The sequence below is a fragment of the Felis catus genome, assembly GCF_018350175.1.
Source record: "Felis catus isolate Fca126 chromosome A2 unlocalized genomic scaffold, F.catus_Fca126_mat1.0 chrA2_random_Un_scaffold_38, whole genome shotgun sequence".
Taxonomy (NCBI): domain Eukaryota; kingdom Metazoa; phylum Chordata; class Mammalia; order Carnivora; family Felidae; genus Felis; species Felis catus.
In genome coordinates, this window is record NW_025408498.1 from 334,889 (window position 1) to 354,368 (window position 19,480).

The 19,480-nt window shown below is 43.4% G+C and overlaps 1 protein-coding gene across 1 annotated transcript in view; it reads right to left on the minus strand.

The window, feature by feature from the left end:
- LOC123383556 (ral guanine nucleotide dissociation stimulator-like) overlaps positions 1–19,480 on the minus strand; it is a 230,220-nt gene that overhangs the window by 135,998 nt on the left and 74,742 nt on the right. The gene's annotated exons all lie outside the window — the stretch shown is intronic.

Here is a 19,480-nt window from a genome sequence, read left to right on the forward strand (position 1 = left end):
TGTTGGATTATATCAACCAAAAAACATTTCAGAAAACTTGCATACTCTCACTCCATATATCTTCTTACCCTCATCTAAATTCGATCACATCATCCTATGTTCCCAGGTACTTTTTCACTTATTGGGAGTGCATGATATGCTCTAGAGAGACCGCAGAAACTCCACAAACTTACTGGTAGACCTAATAAATGAATTCAGTCATGTTAAGATATCTATGTCTTTGTACATAACATCCTTCAATTCTATACATGAATAATAAAGTATCGGAGAGGGAAATTAAGAAAATAATTTAAAATCACTGCAAGAGAAGAAAAAACTTAACAGTAAATTTAGCCTACAAACACCTGGGTGGCACAGTCAGTGAAGCATCTGACTTTGGCTAAGGTCGTGTTCTCATGATGTTGTTTTGAGCCCTGTGTGGGGCTCTGTGCTGACAACTCAGAGTCTGGAGCCTACTTTAGATTCTGTGTCTCCTTTCTCTCAGTTCTTCCCCACTCATATGCGCTCTCTCTGTCTCTCTCTCTTTCTCTGTCTCTCTTTCTCTGTTTGTGTGTGTGTGTGTGTGTGTGTGTGTGTGTGTATGTGTGTGTTTCCATGTATCTCTCTCTGTCAAGAAAAAGATAGAAAACTTAAAAAAGAAAAGAATGACTTTAACCATGAAAGAGTGAGACCTCTTTCCTGAAAAGAAGAAATCACTGGAGAAAGAATTTGAAAAGACAGAAATAAGCAGAAAGACATTCTATGCTAGTGGATCCCGAGAATTAAGATTATCAAAATGTCCACACTACTTAAAGCTACCTACACATTCCCTAGGTGCAATCCCTATCAAAGCTTAAGCACGTTCCCAAAAATAGAATAATCCTTCAAGGTGGACAGAACCACAAAAGGCTCCGAATACCAAAGTCATTGTGAGAAGGAAGAAAACAGCTGGAAGCACCATGTTTTCTGATTTGAAACTATATATCAAAGCTACAATAACCCAAGCAGTACACTATTGGGGTAAAAGCAGAGACAGAGGTCACTGGACCAGAACTGAAGGCCCAGGAAGAAACCCACACATATGTAACCAATTATTTCACAACAAAAGAACCAAGAATATAACCTGAGGCAAAGGCAGTCTCCTCAATAGGTGGTGCCCAGAAACACTGGGCACAGAAAAACAACAGGCGCGGAAAAACAACTTGACACCTATTTAACCCCACACACAAAAATGAAGTTAAAATGTATTACAGACTTGAGACCTGAAACCGGAAAGTCCTGGATAAGACCTTGGGCAGGAGGTGTGGGAAATCGCACAACGATGTCCTGAGTTGGGAGATTATAGGGAACGCTTTGCAGAGCAGATCACTCGCTGCTCTCTGGCCTTCCTGCAAACAGCCAGCAGCAGCTCACTTACCTAGTTGGTGTGTATCTGGGGGGCAGGTGAGACTTGGCCGATCTAGTGAATGTGTATCTAGGGGTTGGGTTCTGCATGGGCTCACCAAGTTCTTGGATCGTGTTGTCGCATGGAATATTTTATCCTGTCTAGATATGGTTTGCAGAATATCTTCAATACGTTCTTTCTAGCATGTGGCCCGCTGACGTGTTGTACATCGTTTGTAGACTTAATGAATGTGGGAGCCTGAGAGGAGCTCGTGGAGACGTCCCTTAAACTCCCTCACCTCTCTTGACTTGCGTGGAGTCTGAAGCAACCCTTTCTGCTGTCCTTGGCTTTGCTGGACAAAGCCAAATGCCAAACCCACGACAATGTTTGGATCTCAGTCTTGACTTGAGTTTAGGGATTTGACACCAGAAGCCAAAGCTACAAAGGAAAACTAAACAAGTGGGACTACATGAAACTAAAAAAACAAGTTCTGCACAGCAACAATATCTTCCACAGAGTGGGAAGGCAACATAGTGAATGGGAGAAAATACTTGCAAACTACATACATGGTCAAGGGTTAAAACACAAAAGATATCAAGATCTCCTACAGCACAACAATGCAAAAGCAAAGAGAAATGACGGACCTGGCAGAGTCCTGAAAGGGCATTCTTCCAATGAAGACATACAGGTGGCCACCACATACATGAAGAGAAGTTCCATGTCACTCCACATTAGGGAAATGAAAGTCCAAAGCCAAAGAGATATCACCTGAAACCTGTCTGAACGGTCTTATCAAAAAGACAAGAAAACACAAGCGTCGGGTACAATGTGGAAGAAAGCGAATCATTGGGCCCTGTTGGTGGCATTGGAACTTGGTTCAGAGGCAGTCGCAAACAATGTAAAGTTTCCTCACACAATTCAGAGGAGAACATCCATATCATCCAGCAACTTCCCTCAATTACCCCCCTAGGTACTACTCAGAACACATGAAATCACTAACTCCCAAAAATGACTTCACACCTGTTATCATGCCACAGTGTTTATAATAGCCTGGAGGGCATTATGCCAAGTGAAAGAACTCACACAGAGAAAAACACATATAAATGCTCGCACATATATGGGAAATCTGAAACAAAAACTAAGAAAACAAAAAACAAAAATCCTCAAAACAGAATGAAACAAGCCCATCAATACATAAAGATGATTGCAAAGGTGGGGGGGCAGGAAGGAGGGAAATAGGGTAAAGGTCAAAAGACATCACCGAATAAAAAAAGACCATGTCAACAGGGAAAGGGAGAGTAAAGGTGACTCAATATCTCAAATTCTAGTTTCCTCTTTTTCAGACCTTAGTTCAGTCCATTCCATTCACTAGACCTACTAGAATAATCAGGACTTGACAGTTTTGGCATGATGAGTTCTTTACTTAGGATTTCGTATCCAGAAGTACACAGTGCTTAGATTACTAGGTAACTTAGATTTTCCATCATTTTTATGGTTTCTTGAAGTACCATGATGTCACAAAAAACTCCTTAGATCTAAGTGGATACTTTCATTACTCTAAACGTATGTACATACCACTAAAATAGTACAATAAAGGTAAGGTGCATTGTCCATCGCACAACAGTGATTGTTTTACTCCTTGTTGTAGTGAGCTTTGGTGACGAAAAGGTTTGGGGTATCGAGCTCCTTATCAAATTCCATGCCATGGATTATGCAGAATATAGTAATCATAGTAATCAATAAAATAATGATCTTCAAGATAATCATAATCTTCTGAATTACTGACAGAGACAACACACCCCCGGGGACAAAACAGACAGTTAGGAGCCTGAGATGCTCCAAGTGGCCTACACCACACCATCTTCCTGAAAACATAAAGCACCAGTCAGCTCGACATGGAAGTGTGGGAAAGCCTCGGCTCTTAGGCCTTTGCTTTCAGTGAGGTCAAGATGCTGCCTTCAGGATGTTTTCAGCCTTTGAGACAGGATTGGAACTCTCTAGTGAACTGAGATATTCCCATGCAACAAAACGCATTCCTTGCAAAGAACTGGGTCCCTGACGCGGTCCGGACTCCACACGGGCCACAGCACCACACTCACGCACACACACTCCCCCCCCACCCCCCAACAACCGGGGAGAGGTACAACCCATGCAATGAAAGACCATTTGCTCAAGACCTCATTTCCAAAGGAGGCTGAGAGAGGAGCACTGCCTGCTCCAGTACACACGCACTGGTTTCTAGGGACCCGGTGGGCTCCGAGTCACTTCTCCCTCGTGCTGCCTGGGGAGTCCCGGAGGAGATGTGATTGCCAAGGACTGAAACTCTTGAAACACGGAACGAATGCAAGACAGGAGGCGCTCCACGGACACGGGAAGCACCACGCCCCACGGATAGGAACAACAAAACCCACAAGTCTGCCTTGGACAAGGAGCTTTTCCATCCACCTTCCTCGCCAGAGTGCGAAGAAGACGTTCCCACCCAACATGTCCCAAAGAGATGACTTTGGACGCCATCCACAACACCCAGTTCTCTTCAGCACGCATCTCCAAGGAGGAAAGAGTCTGCACCACCCTCTAAAACACAGAAGCGCCACTTATTCCTGCCTCCCTGGCTCCGAGTTCATTGATGGAATGCACGTTGCCTTCAGAAAGGAAGAGCTCAACAGGGAGTTGCACTTGCCCTAATCCAGACTCCTACCCCCTAGTCCCATTGACTCCCACGATGATAGAGGACCCCCTTTGGCCACAAGCGGGGTGAGATCTCCCCCTCCCCATCAGAGGGTGCAACTCTGCCACCAGGGGCGGGGCGGGGCGCGGCGGGGCGCGGCGGGGCTGGGCAGGGCAGGAGAGCAGGTGTGGAGGGGGGGAGGCAGGAGGCCTGTGTTCACCTGCTGCTTCCACTCTCAATCCCTTCAACACCGTCCCCTGCTGGCCTCCAGCAACTCAGGCCCACCACCCCGACTCTCCCTGGAATGTTTCTCTGGAATCTCAGGTCCCTTGTACTTCATTTTCACAGGCAGGAATGATTCCTCCTGCTCATGGCTGTGACTTCCCTGGCCCTGCCTTGACACTTTCCCACAACCGCAGGTCCACGCTTTCCTTCCTTCCTTCGTTAGTTCGTTCCTTCCTTCGTAGGATCCCACCTCCACCCGCCAACCACCAACCCAGTCAGACCTCCATGGGCACTCAGGGTGCCCCCCCTCTCGACCTGAGACACTCCCCACCGCCTGGGCCTAATCCTCTACTCGATCTGGGGCCCTCCTCCTCCAGGGAACCGGGGTCCAACCCAGAAAGCCCACTCCTGAGGCCTCCAGACCGCAGCCCCAAAGCAGCCCAAGAAGAAGCCCAGAGCACCAGGGAGGGGGGGAGGTGCTCATGGAAGGGGAAGACAGAGAGGGGCAGGGGGGAAGGCCACGTGCGACCTTGTCGCTAGGGTCCCTACCTTGGCAGCACCGCGACGGAGGCAGGTCCTGGAGGGAGGCTGTGGGTCTCAGCTGCTCCACCTTTAGGCTTCTCCCAGATGGTCTTTGGGGGGCGCCGGGGGGGCATCGCATCGCGCTCTGCCCCAGCCAGGGCTGGCACTCCACCAGCGCGGCCAAACCCCGAGGCGCCCGGGAAGCGCGTCCCGCTCCCAGGCCTCTGGCTCCAAAAGCAGCAGGAGCAGCAGGGCCGCCACCCTCCGAGGCTGGAGGCTCGTGGCTCCCAGTCTTCTCCACGCGGGGCCCCGCCTGCGCTCCCGCCAGCGCTCCCGCGAGCACTACCGCTACCCCTACCGCCAATGCCATGGCTACCGGGTCGCAGGAGCCAGGCAGCAGCATGTCCCCGGTCGGGGGCTGAGGTGGGCGTCAGTCCCTGGCTGGCCCAGACACTTGGGGGCTTGCTTGGGGCGGCAGGCGGGCTGGGAGCCAGGACTCACAGCACCGCTGCAGCCTCAGCTGTGTCCCTCACCGGGCTCCGCCCCTGGCCTTCTAGCCTGCTGGCACCCGTGCCCGGGCTCCTGCACATGTGCTTGGGTCTGCGATACAAGCCCCCGCCTCGGCCCTCCCCCACAGGGGACACTGATCAGGGCGCCAGGGTCTGCAACACCACATTTAGCAGGAAGCTGAAACAAGCAACGTGGGGGAGCGGGAACATGTTTTTCTGTGATATGTTTCAGGAAACACCGCCTGAGGGATCCAGAGGCCCTGATGGTTCCAGGCCAATTTCAACAATTTGTTGAACAACAATTAAATTAAATTGTTGTTCAACAATTAAATCATTTTAAGAGCAAAAGTAATCAACAGTAGTATAATTCATTTGTATGACTACCTTAAAATGCACCTTAGATGTTCCACACACCCCTGCATCCAGGAAGGAAAAGGGCACAATGTTGATGGTAAGGGATGAGAGAGACTGGTTTCAGTGTGAGTAAGTGGACTTGGGCGCACTTCAAGGTACTCCACCCTGGGACTTCTTTCCCAAGAGGGAGGTGAACACAGGTGTTGTTTTGTCCAGAACTGAGCGAAAGAGATGATCAGGAAGTGCGGCTGTGAATAAGGGATTCAAATGTGGGACAGGTTTGTGGGGACAGAGGAATTCAAAGTGTGGGCTTATAGGCAGGCTCCGTTCACACATGGGAACAGGTATAACACAAGCAATTCTCCAGTTTTCATGTTTGTGGGCCTCGTTGTGAGATTCCCAGGGAAGGTATACTTTAACAGCGATCAAGGTCAAAATAACCCTGCAAAACCTCAAAGCATGGGCTCTATTACTCCCGCGAGGACATACTGTACATCTGATAGGTTTTAAAAATGACAAAAAAGGTTCATTCCAATCATAAAAATAAGAAAAAGAAAAAAATTCCCTGTTTCCATATGATTAAATTCATATAGCCTTCCATATACTAAAATCTTCAGATTAAGTCTGTAACTTTCTGCAATGTCTTTCTTCATGAGTATTCCTTACCCTTTACACATACGTATGCATATTTATATACCCTTACACCAGGTGATCCTTCAGTGGAGCACAGGTTTTTTGAGAAAATTGTGTATCCCGAGCAGCTCTTCTAACTGGAGCTCAGATAAAACCCATTTTCTTTTCATTGTTTTCCCCAATTTATTCATTTAGTGTCGACATTTCTTGGCATAGTGGGCAGGATATCACAGACACTTGCCTGAGAACACCTGGAGGTCTTTGGGAACTCAGTGCTTGATACCAGCACAGGCTCTTTGTGCCCCTCTGACTTCTCACCATCTGAAAGTGTATCCATGAGTTCTGCTGACATCTGGAACTCCCCAGTTTCCGTTGGTGGGCTTGACTTTTATTCCAGGTGTTAAGTGTTACTGTTAATGTTCTCTAGGTGGGAATACCATAGAGGTGTTGGCCTGGATGGGTTGGTTGTTTGAATTTGACTTCATAGTGATTGCAATTTTCTGGCTAGAATTATGAGAGACTAAGGCATTCCTCTCCAATAAAAGAGGAGGACTTGTTCCTTCCCGCTGAATGTCACCTTTTGCTGGCTGAAAGCCTAGTGCAAATGTCTGAGGATATTCCTTGAGGTGTGTATCAGTCCTAGAGGAACTTCCTATTCCATAATGTAATTAGTGATTGGCTCATCCAGAGATGCACACGTCCGGATCGATCTTCCAGTGCTCTGAGCCCCCTCGACGGTTTGAGCCCTCTCTGGGAGAACCTGACACCCATGAGAGTCTATTGTGGCCATTTGTAAGAGACACTCACAGGCAGCACCCTCCCAACCCACTATACTTACCATTTTTGATTTTGCTCAAGCTTTATTCTAAAACTGAAACTAAATGAATGGGGAATTGTGCTTTCAAAGCCAACCGGCTTCTGGAAAAGCAACCACCCCCCACAGGAATTCCACAGGACATAGATACAATGTATATGGAACCTCTCTTTGGAAGTACTTACTTAACTGGGAAAACTAACCAAGAATAACTTGGGTCACAGATGACTCAGACGTGCTCCTGTTGACATGTCGAAATGAGTTTTCTTCTACACAGAGTTAAGAGAAACCCAGCTCTAACACTAAGCAACCAGAGACTAGGAAGCCATGTAGTCCTGTCAGTGAAACCCCTGACTTCTTGAGAGGAGCCGATGCTCACAGAAGCAGACTGGGCTTCACTTGCTGTGCTGGTGGCTGCAGCATTTGGCATCTTTGGACAAAACTGGTCGTATTCTAGTCGGAAACTGGAAAATAGCTAATTCATACGTCCCTAAACTGACATGCTATCTTGCCATTTGATTTGCTTTAATAACGGGGAGATCATTGGAAGTTGGATCTTTAATGTTCACTCCACAAATATCAGTGAAACAAAGGCTAGATTTTGTTTGCGTCTGGATTGTGTGTATGTGCCCATATGTGTTACAAGTGTGACCGATATTTTTTCTACCTCTGGATAGTATTCCAAAAAATAATTTATAGATGAGCTCTACTTAATTGGCTTAAAATCAAGCACTTGTGGAGGAAGACTGCTTTCTAAAACGCAGAAAAATAAAAACTAAACAAAGTGTTTTTCAAGTTCACCCGATCTGGGATGAAATCACCTACATTCAGGCTTTGTTGTGACTCCATCATAAAGATACCTGGTGGGGAGGATCCCAATTTATGGTCCAGAAAGATAAGGACGGGTGAAAATCTACGACACCGGACACCCTTGCCACTCGTCAGAATAATGAGAAAAAGAAGAAGGAAGGCAGGCTGACACTGGAAACACTCCATCCATCTCCTCAAGCATGAGCACCAGCTGTCCAACCCATTTCCTGCTCCTCTGCCTCCACCAGAGGGCTCAAAACCAAGTAGAGAAAACGACATGTGTTGCAGGAGGAAGAGACAGGAGTCGGTGACAGCGGAATGCAAGTCCAAACTTTGAACCTGCTTCTGGCCTTGCTGGTGGCATCCCTACCAGCACACCTCTGCCCCTGCCTTCCCCTCTTCTAGTTCCTGCACGACCGGCAAGGCTTCCACTGTCACAGTGGACTCCATCCTCCGCATTTCTGCCACTATCAGATCTTGCTTCTCCTCCCCTCACTGTTGAGGAGCAAAAGTACCCCAGGCTGTTGGGTCGCAGCCTTATGAGCTTCAGAGTGGAGCATCTACCAAAGCAACATGAAAAGGCTCCAGGCCTGCTTTGGGGTTAAATTGCCCACTTGGGATTTCCCCATGGGAGCCCCAGGTAAAATTGCCAGTGTGGAACAAAGTGATTAACTTTCAGGGGGTGCAGGTGCCACATATTCCATACGAAACATTGTTCTTTCAAGGAAGAGAGATACGTCTTCCTGAGTTATCAGTGTCAAACGTGATATAGATAATCCACTTTTATTCGACCTGAATTTATTAGTTAAATTCATGTTGTAATTATTGCTCTCTGTCAGCAAGGATTCCTGAAAGTGCTGACTGATTTTGCCTATTTTATTAAGTATTCGCTGGTTTCATAAAGTTTTGTAAATTGAGTTAAAGTCACTACATGTCTAAGCCTTTTCCAAAGAAGCTAAAACGCTAAACCATTCATTGCTAAACAGAGGTTTATCATTTGTTGGCTTCTTATTATAGAGATGTAAAGGTAAATATGGGTGTATTGGAAACATGTTTCATTCATTACGAAAGCGTTGTACTATGAAAGAACAGGTTCTAAAAATTACAAAATATTCATGAATTTGCTAACCTAAAGAATTCTCCTGTGGTAATTCACAACTGGTTACTACTTAGTTTTCATCAGATAAATGGAATCGAAACTACTGAATATTGTAAGGAACAATCTTTTCTTTTTTCTTTTTGTTTATTTAGTTTTGAGAGAGCGAGCAAGCAGGAGTGGGGAAGAGAGAGAGAGAGAGAGAGAGAGAGAGAGAGAGAGAGAGAGAGAATCCCAAGCAGGCTCTGTACTGTCAGTGCAGAGCCTGACCTGGGGCCTGAACTCACAAATCATGAGGTCATGACCTGAGCCAAAACCAAGCGTTGGATGCTTATTGAACTGAGGCACCAGGGCACCCTGAAGGAAATAATCTTGTATGGAAGAAATTAGGAGACATGCATAAAAGGAATGAGAAGTGAGAATACATTTTTCTGGAAAGAAAAGAATGTAATTTTGCCAGGAAACAAGACAGATTATTTGGAAAGGGAAAAACTTAGGACCAAATCTCAATGAAAGAGAAAGTTGTAGAAGCATGTGAAGGCAAATTTTCGAAAAAAATTACGTATGGACAGGACTGGCCGACCTGACTTCAAGCTATATTACACAGCTGTAGGTCATCAAGACAGTATGGTCCTGGCATAAAAACAGGCACAAAGATCAGTGGAACAGAACACAAAACCCAGAAATGGATCCACAACTCTATGGTCTTCTAAACTTCAACAAAGCAGGGAAGAATGGCCAATGGGAAAAGGACCGTCCCTTCAACAAATGGTGTTGGGAAAACTGGACAGCAACATGCAGAAGAAGGAAACTGGACTACTTCCTTACAGCGTACACAAAAAGAAATCCAGACTGGATGCAAGACCTAAATGTGACACAGGAAACCATCAAAATCCTAGAGGAGAACACGGGCAGCAAAATCTTTGACTTTGGCCATAGCAACTTCTTACCACACACATCACCATAAGCAAGGGAAACAAAACCAAAGATGAACTATTGGGAATTCCTCGAGATAAAACATAAAACACCACCACCACCACCAACAACAACAACAACAATAACAGACAAAAACAAAACAAAAACTTCTTTTCAGTGAAGGAAACCATCAACAAAAGTAAAAGACAGCCTATGGAATGGGAGAAGACATTTGCAAATGACATATCCAATAAAGGTTATTATCCAGAATACATAGAGAAGTTACACAACTCGATGGCCCCAAAACAAAGAATCCAGTTAACAAATGGGTAGAAGAGGCATGCTGGGTAGCACAGTTCTGTGTCCAACTCTTGATTTCAGCTCAGGGCATGATCTCATGGCTTATGGGATTGAGCCCCTCATCTGGTTCTGTGCCAACATCATGGAGCTTGCTTAGGATTCTCTCTCTCCCTCGTTCTCTGTCTCTCCTGTATGTGTGTGCGCGTGCACGCGCGCACACACACACACACCCACACACTCTCTGTATCTCTGTGTCACAATAAATTAATAAATCTTTTACAAATGAAATATGAAGAAGATATGAATAGACATTTTTGCAAAGAAGACAGCCAGATGGCTAAAAGACACATGAGATGATGCTCAACATCCCTCAACATCAGGGAAATACCAATCAAAACCCTGATGAGTTCCCACCTCACCCTTGTCAGAATGGTTAACATTAACAACCCAAGACACAATAGGTGTTGGTGAGGATTCAGGGAAAGGGGAAGCGTCTTGTATTGATGGTGGGAATGCAATCTGGTGCAACCACTCTGGAAAACTGTATGGAGGTGCCTGAAAAAGTTGAAAATAGAACGACCCTATGATCCAGCAATTACACTCCTAGTTAGTTACCCAAGCAAGCAGCAGAGGCCCAGCCTGCATCCTCCCCTGTCCTGAAAGCAGAGAATGGCTGCTCTACTTAGAAGCGGAGCTATGGAACAGGAGGTGCACAAGGGTCTGGGGTGTGTCACGGGATGGGGCCTGGATGAGTGTGTTCCAGGACATGGGGCAGGGGTGCTGTGCAGGAGGTCAGAATGAGTGGGAGTGTGGGCTCTTCCCTGCCCCCTGGGTCACTCCCAGGTACCCTGATGACCTCAGTTCTGGCTTGTCCTCTGAATTCCTCAGGTATCCACTCAGTCTCAGGGGTTGCTCCCTTCCCAAAGAAGGCCCTAACGTCATAAACAGTCTGTAGATATTGGAAACTGCAGGCTACACCTGAAAAATATGTACAAATTATGTCCCCAAAATTGTGCTAGGTGTGCCATTCTAAAGAAATAGAGATTAATGGTACACATGTACCCTTCAGTACAAGTATGAGAGTCAAAATATTGGAATTGGCCCAATTATTCAACTTGTAGAGACACAGAGTGAATGATGATGTGTGGCCCCTGAGGATGCAGAAGGGGACAGAACTTGAGCCTGTCCATTATGGGGACATCAGGTACTAAACAGCATACTCATGAAACCCTTCCTGCCCAACCTGTCACACAACTGATACACACACACACACACACACACACACGCACACACGCACACACACACACACACAAACACACACAATTGCTGCACTCAAAGTGAAAGGACTGGAAGGAGGGACCCCATGTCTAATGGCAAATATTTCTTGACAGGGGTATATCATTTTCTTCATATGTATTTGTATTTATTTATTTTTTTTCTAATTCTTAATTTTCAGAGAGAGAGAGAGAGAGAAAATCCAGAGGAGGGCTTCGTGCTGTCATTGTAGAGCCTGACTTGGGGCTTGATCCCATGAACCATGAGATCATGACCTGAGACAAAATCAAGTCAAAACACTCAACCAATTGTGCCACCTTGGCGCCTGTCCTTATTATTCAGATTTTTATTTCATTTAACAAACAACATCCGTATAAAACCTATATCAGTAGTAAATGAGAAGATTTCTTATTTGAATTTGATGTTTGTTTAATATGCACCTTAGACTAATTTATTTTAAAAAAAAAATTTTATTAACGTTCTTATTTATTTTTGGGACAGAGAGAGGCAGAGCATGAACGAGGGAGGGTCAGAGAGAGGGAGACACAGAATCTGAAACAGGCTCCAGGCTCTGAGCGGTCAGCACAGAGCCCGATGCGGGGCTCGAACCCATGGACTGCGAGATCATGACCTGAGCTGAAGTCGGCCGTTCAACCGACTGAGCCACCCAGTCTGCTCCAGACATTTCTCTTGTGGCTTTTAGCTCTTGAGTCAAACTTCTAAATGGGATCCCTATCCCAGATAATGAAGATATTTCAAGTAGGGGGCTTCACATAATCTTTGTTCTTTGGGGAATATTCCTCTGTCCTAAAAATATTAGTTTGATTGAACATTTAACCAATTATTAATCACGCTCATGTTATGTAGCCAGACACAATAAGCCATGGTGTGTGATTGCACACACCTGAAAACCCCAGAGGAGCTAAAGCAGCAGAAACCGAGGTCAATGGTTGCAGAGACCGGGGTGAGGGTTGAGCCATGGCTGACGGGTAGTATACATGTGTCTGTGATGGAAATATTCTAGGAGAACATAGTGGTCATGGTTGTATAATTCTGTGAATATACATAATGGCCCTTCAACGTGTACATTCAAAGAATCAGAGTAAAATTATTTTGAAGTTAATTTATGTTTACCTTATTAAAAATACATAAGGACAGTAAATAAATAAGGACAGTAAATATCTCTATACAAACCACAAAAATTACAAAACAAAGACTGTAACAAGAGACAAAGAAGGACACTATATAATCATAAAGGGTACAGTCCAACAAGATGTGATTGCAAATAATTTGGCACCCAACATGAGAGCACCCAATACATAAAGCAGCTATTGAAAGCATAATGGAAGCATTGACAAGAACACAATAACAGTAGGGGACTTTAACAGCACACTTACATCAATGCACAGAACATCCAAAAGGAAAATCATCAAGAAAAGGGTGCATTTGAATGAGACATTGGACCAAATGTATCTAATGCGTATATGCAGACCATTCCATGTTAAAACAATGGAATACACATTGTACATTGTACACAAGCGTCCATGGAACATTCTCTGGAATAGATCACATCTTAGGCCGCAAAACAAATTTTAACAAATTCAAGAAGATTGAAGTCATACAACGTACCTTTTCTGATCACAATGCTATGAAAGTAAAAATCAGCCACAAGAAAAAATTTGGAATGACCAAAAATACATGGGGGTTAAATAACATGCGATCAAAGAGCTAAAAGGTGAGCCAAGAAATAAGAGAGGAAATTTTAGAGATAGATATAGATTATACACACACACACACACACACACACACACACACACACACACATATATATATATATATATATATATATATATATATATATATATATATATATATATACGAGAGAGACAGAAAATGAAAATACACAGGTCCTAAATCTTTGGGATGCAACAAAAGTGTTCTCAGATAGAAGTTTATAGCAATACACTTCCTCACAAAGCAAGAAAAACTCCCTCATAAACAATGTAACCTTACATCTAAAGGAGCTAGAAAAAGAACAACAAAACCCAAAACCATTAGAAGGAAGGAAATAATGAAGAGTAGAGCAGAAATAAACAAAAATCAAGGTAAACAAACAAAGGAACAGATCAATGCACCAGGAGCTCATATGTAGCATTGCTGGTGTGATGTGGGCTGAGAGCAAACAGTCAAGAAAGAATTTTGAGCCATTTTTGGTGCAAAAATGTGCTTATTACAGGATGGAGCTAGAACCCATGGGTAGGAAGAGCTGCACTTGTGTTTGTGAGAAGTGACTGATGCCATACTTTCTACTTAGTGGGGGCTAAGGGTAATGCAAGTCTCTAAGGAATTTAGAAGTAGCACTTTCAGGACCATGAGGAGCTAGCTGCTGCTAAGATAAGGTTGTTTACTACTGGCTATTAAAACATCAGTCTTGAAACCCTTCCGATGTGTATCAGTAGGCCATATGCTTGAGAGGTAATTGCTAACATCTATCTGGGGAAGTGTTTATGGCTATCAGGGAAAGTGACACTAACCGGGGCCAAGCTATAGTGGTAAAACGTTAAATAAAGTCCTGGAGAGACCTGTAGGAGGATGACAATCTGTAAGCCTCAGGAATTCTACCCGGAGACTATGAGCTGCAGCCAAGTCCAGCTTTTGTTTCTTTATCTTAATTCTTTTTTTTTTTTTTACTATGAAGTGTATTGTCAAATTGGTTTCCACACAACACCCAGTGCTCATCCCATCAGGTGCCCTCCTCAATGCTCATCACCCACCCTCCCCTCCCTCCCACCCCCCAACAACCCTCAGTTTATTCTCACTTTTTAAGAGTCTCAATGATGGTTTGCCTCCTTCCCTCTCTGTAACTTGTTTTCCCCCTTCTGCTCCCCCCAGGTCTTCTGTGGAATTTCTCAGGATCCATATAGGAGTGAAAACATATGGTATCTGTCTTTCTCTGCCTGACTTATTTCACTTGGCATAACACTCTGCAGCTCCATCCACGTTGCTACAAAAGGCCAGATTTCCTTCTTTCTCATTGCCAAGTAGTATTCCATTTTATATATAAGCTACAACTTCTCCATCCATTCGTCAGTTGATGGACATTTGGGCTCTTTCCATAATTTGGCTATTGTTGAAAGTGCCGCTATAAACATGGGGGTACAAGTGCCCCTATGCATCAGCACTCCTGTATCCCTTGGGTAAATTCCTAGCAGTGTTATTGTGGGTCGTAGGGTAGATCGATTTTTAATTGTTTGAGGAACCTCCACACTGTTTTCCAGAGCGGCTGCCCCAGTTTGCATTCCCACCAACGGTGCAAGAGGGTTCCCTTTCTCCACATCCTTGCCCGCATCTATAGTCTCCCGATTTGTTCATTTTAGCCACTCTGACCGGCGTAAGGTGGTATCTGAGTGTGGTTTTGATTTGTATCTCCCTGATGAGGAGCGACGTTGAGCATCTTTGCATGTGCCTGTTGGCCATCTGGATGTCTTCTTTAGAAAAGTGTCTATTCATGTCTTCTGCCCCTTTCTTCACTGGATTATTTGTTTTTGGGGTGTGGAATTTGGTGAGTTCTTTATAGATCTTGGATACTAGCCCTTTATCCGATATGTCATTTACAAATATCTTTTCCCATTCCATCAGTTGCCTTTTAGTTTTGTTGATTGTTTCCTTGGCAGTGCAGAAGCTTTTTAGCTTCATGAGGTCCCAATAGTTCGTTTTTGCTTTGAATTCCCTTGCTTTTGGAGATGCGCCAAGCAAGAAACTGCTGCAGTTGAGGTCAGAGAGGTTTTTTCCTGCTTTCTCCTCTAGGGTTTTGATGGTTTCCTGTCTCACATTCAGGTCCTTCATCCATTTTGAGTTTATTTTTGGGAACGGTGTAAGAAAGTGGTCTAGTTGGTCGAGTTTCATTCTTCTGCATGTTGCTGTCCAGTTCTCCTAGCCCCATTTGTTAAAGAGATTGTCTTCTTTCCATTGGATATTCTTTCCTGCCTTGTCAAAGATTAGTTGGCCATACTTTTGTAGGTCTCACCCTGGGGTTTCTATTCTATTCCATTGGTCTATGTGTCTGTTTTGGGGCCAATACCATGCTGTCTTGAGGATGCCAGCTTTGTAGTCGAGGCTAAAGTCTGGGATTGTGATGCCTCCTGCTTTGGTTTTCTTTTTCAACATTACTTTGGCTATTCGGGGTCTTTTGTGGTTCCATACACATTTTAGGATTGCTTGTTCTCGCTTCGAGAGGAATGCTGGTGCCGTTTTGATTGGGATTGTGTTGAATGTGTCGATTGCTTTGGGTAGTATTGACATTTTAACAATATTAATTCTTCCAATCCATGGGCACAGAGTATTTTTCCATTTCTTTGTATCTTCTTCAATTTCCTTCATAAGCTTTCTATAGTTTCAGCATACAGATCATTTACATCTTTCGTTAGGTTTATTCCTAGGTATTTTAGGATTCTTGGTGAAGTTGGGAATGAGATCAGTTTCTTTATTTGTTTTTCTGTTGCTTCACTATTAGTGTATGAGAATGCAACTGATTTCTGTACATTAATTTTGTATCCTGCGACTTTGCTGAATTCATGTATCAGTTCTAGCAGACTTTTGGTGGAGTCTATTGGGTTTTCCATGTATAATATCATGGCATCTGCAATAAGTGAAAGCTTCACTTCATCTTTGCCAATTTGGATCCCTTTGATTTCCTTTTGTTGTCTGACTGCTGATGCTAGAACTTCCAACACTATGTTAAACAACACTGGTGACAGTGGACATCCCTATCGTGTTCCTGATCTCAGGTGGAAAGCTCTCAGTTTTTCCCCACTGAGGATGATATTAGCTGTGGGCTTTTCATAAATGGCTTTTGTGATGTTTAAGTATGTTCCTTCTATCCCAGCTTTCTTGACGGTTTTGATTAAGAAAAGATGCTGAATCATCAAATGCTTTTTCCACATCGACTGACAGGATCATATGGTCCTTATCTTTTCTTTTATTAATGTGATGTATCACACTGATTGACTTGGGAACATCGAACGAGCCCGGCAGCCCAGGAATGAATCCTACTTGATCATGGTGAATAATTCTTTTTCCATGCTGTTGAATTCGATTTGCTAGCATCTTGTTGAGAATTTCTGCATCCATATTCATCAGGGATATTGGCCTGTAGTTCTCTGTTTTTTGCTAGGTCTCTGCCCGTTTTGGGAATGAAAGTAATGCTGGCTTCATAGAATGGGTCTGCAAGTTTTCCTTCCCTTTCTATTTTCTGGAACAGCTTGAGAACGATAGATATTATCTCTGCTTTCCATGCCTGCTGATGGGTATTGAGGAGGGCACCTGTTGGGATGAGCACTGGGTGTTGTATGGAAACCAATTTGACAATAAATTTCATATTAAAAAATAAATTAAAAAAATAAATTAAAAAAATAAAACATCTTTGCATTTCTGGGATAAATACTAATTGATCTCAGTTTAGTTTTGTAATGCAGTCTTGGATTCAGTCAACTATTTAATTGAAAATGTGTATGCCTGAGAAACTGAATAGAAGACCATGGGGCAGGGGAAAGAAAAAAACAAAAAGGGAGGGAGCCAAACCATAAGAGACTCTTAAAAACTGGGAAGAAATTGAGGGTTGATGGGGGGTGGGACGGTGGGGAGGGTGGGTGATGGGTACTGAGGACGGTACCTGTTGGGATGAGCACTGGGTGTCGTATGGAAACCAATTTGACAATAAATGTCACATGAAAAAAAATGCCTGGTTGAATTCCCCTGGGAATCATCTGGTCCTGGACACTGATTTGTTGGGAGATATTTTTTAACTGATTAAATTTCTTCGCTGGGTATGGGTCTGTTCATGTTTTCTGTTTCTTCCTGTTTGAGTTTTGAAAGCATGTGGGTGCTTAGGAATTTGTCCGTTTCTTCCAGGTTGTCCAGTTTGTTGCCATATAATGTTTCATAGGTTTCCCTGATAAATTGCTTGTATTTATGAGGGATTGGTTGTAATAATTCCATTTTCATTCATTATTTTATTTATTTGGGTCATCTCCCTTTTCTTTTTCAGAAGCCTGGCTGGAAGTTTATCAATTTTGTTTATTTTTTTTCAAAAAAAAAGAAAAAAAAAACAAGAAAACAACTCTTGGTTTCATTGATCTGCTCTACAGTTGTGTTTTTTTTTCCTATTGTTTATATCTGCTCTGATCTTTATTATTTCTCTTCTTCTGCTGGGTTTGGTGTGCCTTTGCTGTTCTGCTTCCATTTCCTTTAAGTGTGCTGTTAGAGTTTGTATTTGGGATTTTCCTTGTTTCTTGAGATAGGCCTGGACTGCAATGTGGTTTCCTCTCAGGACTGCCTTCGCTGCACCCCATAGAGTTTGGATTATGTATTTTCATCTTCATTTGTTTCCATATATTTTTTAATTTCTTCTCTAATTGCCTGGTTAACCCATTCATTCTTTAGTAGGGTGTTTTTTCACCTCCATGCTTTTGAAGGTTTTCCAGACTTTTTCCTGTGGTTGATTTCAAGTTTCACAGCATTGTGGTCTGAAAGTGTGCATGGTATGATCTCAGTTCTTTTATACTTATGAAGGGCTGTTTTGTGATCCAGTGTGTGATCTATCTTGGAGAATGTTCCATGTGCAGTCGAGAAGAAAGTATATTCTGTTGCTTTGGGATGCAGAGTTCTAAATAGATCTGTCAAGTCCATCTGATCCAATGTATCATTCAGGGCCCTTGTTTCTTTAATGATCTGTGTCTAGATGATCTATCCAATGTTGTCAGTGGAGTATAAAAGCCCCTGTAATGACCACATTCTGATGAATAGACATAGACATTTTTAATTGTTAGAACGTCCTGACGGATAGACCCTGTAATTATTATATAATGTCCTTCCTCATCTCTTGTTACAGCCTTTAATGTAAAGACTAGTTGGTCTGATAAAAGTATGGCTACTCCAGCTTTCTTTTGACTTCCAGTAGCATGATAGATAGTTCTTCATCCCCTCACGTTCAATCTGAAGGTGTCCTTAGGTCTAAAGTGAGTCTCTTGTAGACAGCAAATAGATGGGTCTTGTTTTTTTTTTTTTTTATCCATTGTGATACCCTATGTCTTTTGGTGGGAGCATTTAGTCCATTTACATTCAGTGTTATTGCTGAAAGATATGGGTTTAGAGTCATTGTGACATCTGTTGTTTTCATGCTTGTAGTGGTGTCTCTGGTACTTTGTGGTCCTTGCAACATTTCCCTCACAGAATCCCCCTTAGGATCTCTCGTAGGGATGGTTTAGTGGTGATGAATTTTTCAGTTTTTGTATGTTTGCGAAGACCTTTATCTCTCCTTCTATTCCGAATGACAGGCTTGCTGGATAAAGGATTCTCGGCTGCATATTTTTCCTGTTCATCACATTGAAGACTTTCTGCCATTCCTTTCTGGACTGCCAAGTTTCAATAGATAGGTCTGCTACTACCCTTCTGTGTCGACCTTTGTATGTTAGGGCCCATTTATCCCTAGCTGCTTGCAGGATTCTCTTTATCCTTCTTTTTCCACTTTCACTATGATATGTCGTGCAGAAGATCGATTCAAGTTATGTCTGAAGGGAGTTCTCTGTACCTCTTGGATTTCAATGCATGTTTCTTTCCCCAGATTGGAGAAGTTCTCAGCTACTATTTGTTCAAGTACACCCTCAGCCCCTTTTTCTCTTGACTCTTCTGGAATTTCTATGATACGGACATTTTATCAAAGAACAAAGATTAGGTGAAGGCCCCTACTTGAAATATCTTCATTGTCTGGCATGGGGACCCTTTGAGCTTTGACACAAGAGCAGAAGCCAGAACAGAAATGTCTGGACCAGAGCGAATACCTTGAAAATCTTTCATTTTCCTGGACAGGCCATGGTGATATTGGTCTAATGTACATATTATAAAAATAGCCAAATGTAACGGTCAATATTCCATTTATGCTAATCTATTAGGCAAGAAAGTGTAACGTTGTTAAAGATTTTCTACAGGTGATGTTTAT